Source organism: Monopterus albus, unplaced genomic scaffold, assembly GCF_001952655.1.
Source record: "Monopterus albus unplaced genomic scaffold, M_albus_1.0 scaffold320.1, whole genome shotgun sequence".
In the NCBI taxonomy this organism is placed as follows: domain Eukaryota; kingdom Metazoa; phylum Chordata; class Actinopteri; order Synbranchiformes; family Synbranchidae; genus Monopterus; species Monopterus albus.
In genome coordinates this window covers 697,101-708,099 of record NW_018128200.1, presented here as the reverse complement: position 1 = coordinate 708,099, position 10,999 = coordinate 697,101, and positions in this window count along the sequence as shown.

Here is a 10,999-nt window from a genome sequence, read left to right as displayed (position 1 = left end):
CATACTCCTCTCATACATATCCTGAACTACTCTGACGTACTTCTCTGCCACTCCTGACATCCTCATACAGTACCATAGCTCCTCTCTCAGCACTCTGTCGTATGCTTTCTCTAAATCCACAAAGACACAATGCAGCTCCTTCTGGCCATCTCTATACTTCTCCGTTAACATTCTCAGAGCAAAAATTGCATCAGTAGTGCTCTTTCTGGGCATGAAGCCATACTGCTGCTCCCAGATATCCACTTCCTTCCTTAGCCTAACTTCCAACTACTCTAGCCATAGCTTCATTGTGTGGCTCATCAACTTTATACCTCTGTAGTTGCTACAACTCTACACATCACCCTTGTTCTTAAAGATCGGCACTAGTACACTTCTCCAGTACACTTCCATTCCTCAGGCATCTTCTCACTCTCTAAAATCCTGTTGAACAAACTAGATAGAAACTCCACTGGTGTCTCTCCTAGACACTTCCACACCTCTACAGGTATGTCATCTGGACCAACAGCCTTTCCACTCTTCATTCTCCTCTGAGCCTTCCTCACCTCATCCTTTCGAATCTTTGCTACTTCCTGCTCTACAATATTTGTCAGGTTTGCCCGGCTGCACCTGCCTTTCTCACTCTTTTTCTCTTTCAGCCCCTGCTTACACCACCTAGCACACCTGCTCCACATCCCCTGATTATCACCAGCTGCATTTCATTAGTCCTATCCCTGCTTATACACCGCTCACCTATCACTCCCTTGCCGGTCTATTCTCGTTCCTCAGGCACGTTTGATTGTTGTTTTTCTCGTGTTTTACCATTTGTCTCTCACCCATAGTTCGCCTATCTCCTCCCAGTACGATCTTCCACTCTCCATCGCCGTTTCTCCTTCTGCTGTTTTCCTCCTCCACAGACGTCTCCTCCGGACCCTGGACCTACTCTGCCTTTCCAGTCTCCACCATTTCAGGTCGATGCACAGTCTTCTTAACTCATCTGTACAACCCCTGCCTTCTTTCTCTGTAGCCACCACTGTCTCCCCGTCGACCAGCTCAGGAGTGACCCCAGCGTCCACAGCCTGACCATCTCCTATCCATCTCACCACAAACTGGTTTCTCTGCTGCTGATTGACACCCGATTACTCTCATCATTTTACACTTACTTATTATCGTATGGACTTGTTCTCACTGCACTGTAAATAAATTTAGCACTGCTTGCACCGAAGTCAGCTACCTGGGTCCGCCTCTCTTTACTCGCTCTCTTCCCTGTCCGAGCAGACACAACATACAGTATGCTGTTTGTTGAGTGGTGACAGGTATCAAGTGAAAAGCAACATGATGATGTATGAAATAAATGCAGTGGGAAATTAAATGGCTTCAAACTGAAATTACTGTAGTTGTTTATCAAGATAGATTTAAAGGCCCATATTGGTGGCTTCATAATTGGTTTACATCACTATAATTATATTCTTCATGACAGTTGACTAGTGTCTAAAGCTCACCACTGTGTGCCAAATGATTTTCAAACCTCAAGTGCTTTCACTGTTTTACGTTCATTTCTATACAATATGAAAATCAACAGCTTAAAAGTTTAAGAAATTTTCATATTTTGAAATAATTAGAACTCCTTGTCAATAGATGGTGTGAATACAGTATATCCATACTATATGCGAAACCCTTTGCTGTATGTAGTTAGGGTTCAGCCCTTTGACCTAAGCAGAACCAAGGTGTCAAAAGTAGGTGGGACTTAGGGTCATAAATCACATCATAAATCTCCCCTTCACACCTCACTTTGGCAGGAGCTGCATTCTTATACTTTCTAGGAACAGATGACATCTGCCTCGTGCCGCTGCAGCATCCGTTCCTCCCTGTCTATTTGTATTTGTGGGGTTGGGGTTGTCATAGATAATATTACAGCTACATTACAGCCCGAGTGACCATTTTATCCTGCTCTGATCAGATTAATCTGGATTGGTCTGAAACAATGAATGATGATATAACAATCTGGGCGCCGGCCACTTGTCCTTCCCAAAATCAATTGGTATTTGGCCAGCACGCCTGCACAGAGAATCCAATATGGTGTGACAGGGCACTTCTTAGTTAACAGACTACTGAGACAGCACTGCAGGGGAAATTATTTTACCTATTTTATTACAGTATGTTTTCCTGTTTTAATTTCAGTTCAGCTTAGGCTTAGTTTGTTTTAGTTGAGCCTTTGATTTGATGTTTGGTACATAATGCAATATAAATTTAAATCTGATTTGTTAATTTGCTTGAAACTTTATTTAACTGACAAAAGAAAAGGTTTTTGGTGTTTTCACTGGCCAACAGAATTGTATTTTGCAAATATAAACAAATTTAGAATTTGATGCTTACAAGGTCAGAAATGTTCTGATGTTTTAAACAATACACACCAAATTACTTTCTTGTTCACAGACACATGACCTACTCTGCAGTAACTTGCAATGAACTCAAAGTACCTCACTCACCGGCCACAGGTAAATGGACGATTCTACGTCAAGACGCGCCACTGCGACTGCGCAACAAATGTAGACACACAGGTGATCAACTTTGACGCGCCGGCGCGTAATGTGTCTGAGCAAAATCAAACATGATGCGGAATTATCCCAGTGGCAGTTCTTAGGGGAAGACAGAAAAACACCAATACAGCTGAAGTAAGCTATATTCAGGAGAGAGGAGTAGCAACATGTTGGTCCAGTTAGCAGTTCTCGACAGGCAAACTGAAACAAGGTAAGTACTGTAACTGCTTCCACCGCCATCTAAAACAGATACTGTCAAAATACAAACAAATGGAGAAACGACATATATTTAGCCTACATATAAATGATATCTTTCATTTAGAGAATTTCAAACGCTGTTCTGTGTGCATGATAAATTATTTGCGTGTTTTGTTCGTCTTTGAACTTAACATGTGGCACAATAAAATGCTCTTTTATTGTTAAATAGTTTACTTTTTACAGCTTCCTGCATGGAAACACGTTCATGCGCACTTTGATTTCACTACTTCAATTACCGTGAGACTGTGGAATTAAGCTACAAAACTGAAAACTCCCGGAAAAATAAACTTTCCATGACAGTAATGTATTTCAGACTTTCTAGAGGAAACAGTCAAACTTTTACTGACAGTAAAATGACAGCGTGCAGATCCAGACTAATTACGTCACTGTTTCAGGCATAATTAATAATTTGGTATAATTAATGAAGTTATGCCACTGTGCCACATGCGTAAATGCGCACAGCACCTTTCTCACTTTGGAGACAATCATAGTGATGCTCCTGCTGTGTGATAGTTATTTAACTAGTCAAAGGAAAGAGCTGGACCTCCTTTTAAGGTTTTGATAAAACCTGGATGACATTCAGTGGCACCAGGATTCGTTATGGTGATCCTCATTAATCTAATTTCTTACAGACTCTGCCTTCATCAGTTTAAAAGTTGAACTTATATAATAGATAGGAAATTGCAGTGCAGGGTAAATAAGTAAAAACCTGAAATATGTTTTGTGATTAAGGAGAGGTCTGTGTGCTAAAAGCCACACAAACTGGTGGCTGGTTTGTGGCTTATGGATCAGTGTTGTTGCTGAAATGTGGAAAAAGTGTCTGATGTTCAGACTTTGTCTTATGTGCAGAGAAAGCCTGTTCTTCTTATTTGGTGTGTTAGTTGTTCTGGCAGAATGTGACACTTTGATTTATGGTCACCCGAAATTGTGACCACATTGTGCCTGGAAACACAACTAAAATGTGCAGCATGTAAGTATTGTCTACTACTTACCTCCTCCAAGGTGTCTGTTGGTTGGATTTTTCACATCCTAAATGAAAGAGTAATGAATAGATTTTGATGAGGGATCAATTCAGTAAATCCACCGCTGCGTATACACTGGCGAAAAGGAAATGTATCGGTGGCTTAAAGTTGCTCCCATTAATGAACAGTTGCTAGTAACACCTCCATTGTTGCCAAGAATGGTTGCTGGTGCTGGGAACACACAGAGCTTTTAGCCACTGCTGTTGTACTTTATGAGGGTTGGACTTTTTCAGTTTGCCACGTGACCATGTCACTCAAAGTGCCGCTGAATTTAGGCTATTATCTAAAGACATTGAAACCTGGGGGATTCAATGAGGAGTTATTGCTATGTTTTTGTGATGAATGGTCAAAGGTACAAATGTTTTCTTTTCATGTTTGTTGTACCTGCGGAGCCTGCCTCTGTGGCACTGGCTGAGGCGGCCGCTGACGGGGTGCTGGCTGAGGCGGCCGGCTGATCCAGTCGGGAACAGGTACTGGAACTGGGGTGGCGTCGGCATTCTAAATGTTTTGGGGCCTGGGACGAGGAGGAGACCAGGAGGACGAAGAACCAGAAGGGACGAGGAGACCATCAGGAGACCAGAGAGGACCACGAGGAGACCAGCAGGAGACCAGAGAGGACCACGAGGAGACCAGCAGGAGACCAAGGAGGGACGAGCAGGAGAGCTGACACCAGGAGGGCAGGTAAGATGGGATATGTAGCACTGGCGGCCTGAGTGGCACTGGCAGTTGAAGAAGCGCTAGCCGAGTAGTGCTAGCAGTCAGAGAAGAAGACAGATGAACAGCGGACAGGAGTGCAAGCAGCTAAACAAAACACAAAAGTTTGGAGCTAAGGACTTACACATGACAAAACAAAAACAGCGAAGGTGTCTGACTGACTAGACGCAGAGTACGTGAGGCTGCTGAGTTTGCAGAAGTTAACAGAAACGATCAGAACACGGAGTTGAACAGACTGTAAGCTCAGGACACAAAAACAGGCTAACCGGGTAGCATAGCACAGCATAAACGTCAGGTCAAGGTATCGTATGAACCAGCAAAGAGTGGCAGAAGAATGGGGCATATAAATGTGTAATGGGACCGGGAGACAACAAGCAGCAGGTGGGTGAAATGATGGCTAAATGTGACGGAACAGCGGGGAACAGAACCAGGAGGAAATGAGTAGCAGGTGAATTACATGGTGCCTGATGACGGCGACAGAGTTGCGGGGAGAGAACAAGTAAAGAGAAACCGAAATCCGGGAAGCAGAGTGACGCAAAACCGTAACAGAATACTCTCCATCACCTCATCTAACTCACTCCAGAATCTCTCCTTCTCTTCTAACTCACACCCTACTTGTGGAGCATAACCACTGACTACATTTAACATTACCCATTCATTTTCCAACTTCCAACTGATTACCCTGTCTGACACTCTTTTCACCTCTAAAACATTCCTCACAAGCTCCTCCTTCAGGATCACTCCTACCCCGTTTCTCTTCCTGTCCACACCATAATAAAACAGTTTGTATCCCCCTCCAATGCTATGCCCTTTGCTACCCTTCCACCTGGTCTCCTGTGTCGTGGCTAGAGTGTGATGCCGACTAAATTAATTCAGACAAATCATCCCAATTTAAATGACCATTTAATATTATAACTATTCTGAACAGAGTAGTAGTGAAACAGACAATCTGATAGGGAACAGAGAACTGAGACCAGTCACTCCTCCTGCCGTGATAGATAAAGTATTAAATAAGAAGACTGTCAAAGCACCAGTCAGTCCAAAGAGTTGTTGTTGGTCACGAGATACCGTCAGTCAGAGTTCATAGTCCTGAGTTCATTTCCCCACCCAGGCCTGGGTCCCCGGAACACTTTTCACAGTGGCATTGTCATCCTCTCTTCTTCTCTTCTTCTTCTCTAACCCAGCTATCCTAGCCTTTTATCTGCTCGCACCTACACAGCCTTCCATGGCCTGAGCCATGAAGACACAGTCTCATGCCAGACACACACACACCTTCTTCCGAGCATTGTCTAAGAATGTCCAGTACATGAACTTCTAGGTCGCATTGACCTAGCGCACATTTCCTTTTTCTAAACCTGAACAGAGTACACGAACAGTTCACATAAGGCTGCAGCTATATCCATTCCCCATCTAAGGAGGAAGTCACTCGGGATGTTGACCCATAAGTTAAACAAGGGGGACCCAGCCCAAGATATTCTTGCTTGAGCAAAAAACAGATCAAGCTTCCGTAAACACTTAGCTCAGCCTTACATAACTATTACGAATAATATCTATATATGAACTACATACTGTTCTATTACATATTCACTCTGGAACCTTGTTTATTGTTAACCACTACACCTGCACACACAGTATATCTACCTTCCTTCTCTCCATCATGTCCGCCAGCTCTCTACCTCTCCCTGTCATTGTGCCAACGTTAAGAGTTCCTATTCTCAGACCTATACTCCTGCCTTTCATCTTCTCTCTCTGTCTACGACTCCTTCTACCTCCCATCCTTTTTCAACCAACAGCAGTCCAATTTCCGCCAGCACCCTATAGGTCAACAGCACTGGTGGCAGTCGTTGTTAACCCGGGCCTCGACCGATCCAGTATGGAATTCGCACTGATGATTCGCATGTTTAAATTTAGCATGTTTTTCTGTCAGATGCCCTTCCTGATGCAACCCTCTATATTTATCCGGGCTTGGGACCTGCACAGAAGTCACTGGCTTGCAACCCCTGTGGCTGGATTGGGATTTGTACTAAACTTCTGTCAATAAACTTTGGGATTTCTTAGCACCTTTCCTTCACTGTCAACTGTTAGCACCTGCCATAATGGCTCAAATATCCATCAGCTACCAGCATGGACACACTGCTCAGGCTGAAACACTGCAATATGAACCAAAGCTGACTGGTCAGCCAGAACAGGGCCATCACAGGCCCTCAAATGAGCCAAGTGATACAGTCAGACAGCCTGTGAGATCAGCTTTCTTTGGCCCTTGTGATTGTCATAGCTAGCTTGTGTACAGCTCATAGCATTTACACATTAGGTGATAGCTTGTAACCAAAACCTAATGAAAGTGTTTTGTAATGGAACCTTTTTTATGGGTAACAAAAAGCCTGAATGGCACTTACAACTAATAGTCTTAGTGACCAGACAGAAAGGGGATCCATTGCACAGTCAACTGAAACATCACATGCCTGCAAGGGGAGAGGAGAGAAGGGGTGTAGTTGTCAACAACAAAAACAAATAGAGGAGAACAGTGAGGTGAGGATAAGAATAAGGCAATGAATGGTGAGAGACAAAGGAAACCATAGAGCGAGTTGTTGATTGTTCCTCCATCTTAGTGCAGCAAGGAAGATGAGAGAGGGAAGGAGAAGCTGCTTTAAGAAGAAGGATTCAGCAATCAAGGGATGACTCATGTGTTGCCTGCTCCTTGGTCATCTGAGAGTTAAAGAGAGGCTGTTTGTCAAATGCTTACTTGCAGGGAAGCTTCTCCACTGGTTTCGCAGTCGCATTGTAATCACGTGGTGAGGTGTTTATGTGCTGGCACAGGGAATAAAGATAAGGAAGTGTTTAAATACTGTATATACACTGTATATGACAGTATCACCAGTTACACTGCCTAGCGGGCCTCTGTTTCCAACACACCTTCTGTTTTCAGTTAGTCTGCAGCAGGTGCATTTTTGAAGAGCACCTTGATGAGCTAAGCATACTGTGATGATATCTAGATACCACAGACATACACATTCAAAACAGCAATTAATATCAAATCAATTCAAACCAATTTTATTTGTATAGCGCCAAATCACAACAAAAGTCATCTCAGGACACTTTACAAAGTAAGGTGTAGACCTTACTGTTATCACTATTATTACAAAGGGAAAACCCAGCAAATCCCCCTTGAGCAAGTACTTGGCGACAGTGGGGAGGAAAAACTCCCTTTAACGGAAGAAACCTCCGACAGACCCTGGCTCTTGGTGGGCGGCCTTCTGCCTCGACCGGTTGAGATGAGTGGATAGAGGAGAGACAAAAGAGGAAAAGCAACAAGACACAACAAACAATCAAACACTGGTCAGGTTGATGTGGCTGGTGACTGCTCATCAGAGACGTAGAGCTCCAGAGCCAGGGCAACCTGCAGAAAAGTACAGGGAGAGAGAGAGAGAGGACACACTACGGGAGGGCGGAGACACAAAGTTAGTGATGTGTAGTGGTGGCATATAGAAGCATGGAGAGAGAGGAGAGGAGAGGAGAGGAGAGGAGAGGAGAGCCTGATCCAGCCTTAACTATAAGCTTTATCAAAAAGGAATGTCTTAAGTCTAATCTTAAAGGTAGAGAGGGTGTCCGCCTCCTGAACTGAGACTGGGAGTTGGTTCCATAGGAGAGGAGTTTGATAGCTAAAGGCTCTGCCTCCCATTCTGCTTCTGTGGACTCTAGGAACCACAAGTAGACCTGCACTCTGAGAGCGAAGTGCTCTGTTAGGATGATAAGGCTCTATGAGGTCTTTAAGATACGATGGAGCCTTGTCATTAAGGGCTTTGTATGTTAGGAGAAGGATTTTGAATTCTATTCTGAATTTTACAGGGAGCCAGTGGAGAGAAGCTAATATGGGAGAGATATGATCTCTCTTGCTAGTTCCTGTCAGTACTCTGGCTGCAGCATTTTGGATTAACTGGAGGCTTTTTAGGGAACTATTGGGACATCCTGATAGTAAAGAGTTACAGTAGTCCAGCCTGGAAGTGACAAATGCATGGACCAGTTTTTCAGCATCACTTTGAGACAGGATGCTCCTGAATTTTGCAATATTGCGCAGGTGAAAGAAGGCAGTTCTAGAGACTTGGTTTAGGTGTAATTTAAAAGACATATCCTGATCAAAGATCAGTAGTAGAGTATTTTTTTTTCTATAATATTTGTATTAGAAATGATATGGAGTTAATACAGTCCACTTACATATATTACACCTTAAGGAAAGAAATACATACTAGGCTAGTTTAGAGGTCTGTGATGTGGTAACAGTTCCTGCCAATAATAACTTTAATTATGACATACATGTAGATAACAGTAGCTTTTTGTCATTAATATAATAACATGTTACATTATTGATTGTTTATTACACTGCACTAATGTTACGACATCAAGTACAAGTAACAAAAACATCTTGCATGCTTAAAATTAGAACTACTGCTAGGTAGCTTGTGAATTTCTCATTGGGGTCCAATAAAGTCTAATGATTACAGTATATTGTACTTTGTTTTATTAATGTGAGTCTGAAAAGTAACTGAAGTTATCAAATACAGTATGTACACCCAGGGTCTGGCCTTTTCTGCCCATGCCTTTAAAACTGTAGGTCTTCCTCACGGGGTTCAGTTCGGCTTCCTCGATGAAGTCTCGAATGTGATAAACACCCGGGATGGGTGTGTCCTGGATAAATTTGTGGACTGTGTGACTACAGTGTTTGCTGCTGAGATAGGCACGTTACTGAACTGTTAGCATGTTGTCACTGGATCATTGAATGTATGAAGCAAAAAGAGCTCAGGGAACTGGAACACTGGCATAGACTTAAATGTTATATTTGACCTTCATATTGTACCTTAATTACATACAATTTTTATTTCATATAATCATTTTTAATGCAATTGGCATCATAACAGAAACTTCAGCATTATGTTTAAGTACTGACTACATAACACCACATAACATGCCTGCAAGGGGAGAGGAGAGAAGGGGTGTGGTTGTCAACAACAAAAACAAAGAGAGGAGAACAGTGAGGTGAGCAAACAAGGTGTTTGCTGTGCAGCTAGAAACATAAAGCCACCTGGCCTGTTGTCAGCTGGGATTGCATACATATAAAATGATAGTTAATTAAGTCTATGTGTTGTGTTATTATGATAAATATACTGTAAAGCACTTGAGGACTGGACTCACTGTAGTATAAGTATTATTTCTAGCATTATTATTTCTTTGAAAAGATTCCTGTGCAGTAACTGAAACATACTGAAAAAATAATATGTACACTTAAACAAAAGCCAGTGGAAGCACGCTGAGGGCAGTACAGTGCAACTACAGCTACACATAATCCAACTGACAGACCTGTGGCTAATGTTTGAGCTTGCGCTGAGGCTAATGTAGCAGCCTCTGCTCTGAAGACAGGCTAGGAAACCATATGGCAATATGACACTTACTTTCAGTGTTAGCATCCTCCAGCTCCCCTGACCACACGGGTCCACCTTGTCATCACCCTGCAGATAAGAATAGAGTACAAGTCAAGACACAGCAAGGTTGTTTCTGCTATGATGACACTGTTATGCCAACAACATGTTGATGCATACCATCCTGTGTTGTACCAGTTCCATGCATCCACATTAACTACACAGAGCTATGAGGGTTTCAACCACAGACCCTTACCTTATCTGTTCTATTACCACCCCTGGACATGTCACTGACTTTAGAGACAGCTCTGTTTTTCCATGTGGCTGTATCCTGCGATGTACCTGATTCACTATCTGCCTCGAGATCCAGTGACACCTGACCACCGTTAGTACTGTGACTGTTACTATAGCAGCAACTCCACTATCAATCAATGTTTCAACAAGCTTGCCTGGAGGAGGGCTAAATTTAGACTCACTGACCAGTTTGACTGAGAGTAAGACACAATGGTGGGCCAATACCCAGGTAGATATTCTACATGCTGCTGCTGGTCCTCATTATCATCATTACATCATGTGATATTTGGAAGGAGGCGACCTGTCCAGGGTGTACCCCGCCTTCGCCCGATTGCCGGCCGGGATTGGCTCCGGCCCCACCCGTGACCCCGTTCAGGGACTAAGCGGTAGAAAATGAATGAATGAATGAATGATATTTGGAAGGACATTGTGATATTGATAAGAATATACAGTGACAAGAAAAAATAAGTGAAACCTTTGGAATTACCTGCATTTATATATAAAATGTGCCATATGGGATACCAACTTACCATACAAACTTTATTTATAAAGCACTAAAAACAACCAGAGTGGACCAAAGTGCTGTACATTGCAATAAAACAGTATAAATTATAAACCACAAACAACAATATAAAATATAATCAATCAAATGACTAAAATCAACACAAAAATATCAAAATGCCAGGGAAAATAAATGAGTTTTTAAAAGAGACTTAAAAACAGACAGGGTAGAGGCTTGTCTAATGGACAGTGGTAAATCATTCCAGAGTTTAGGACCAGCAAC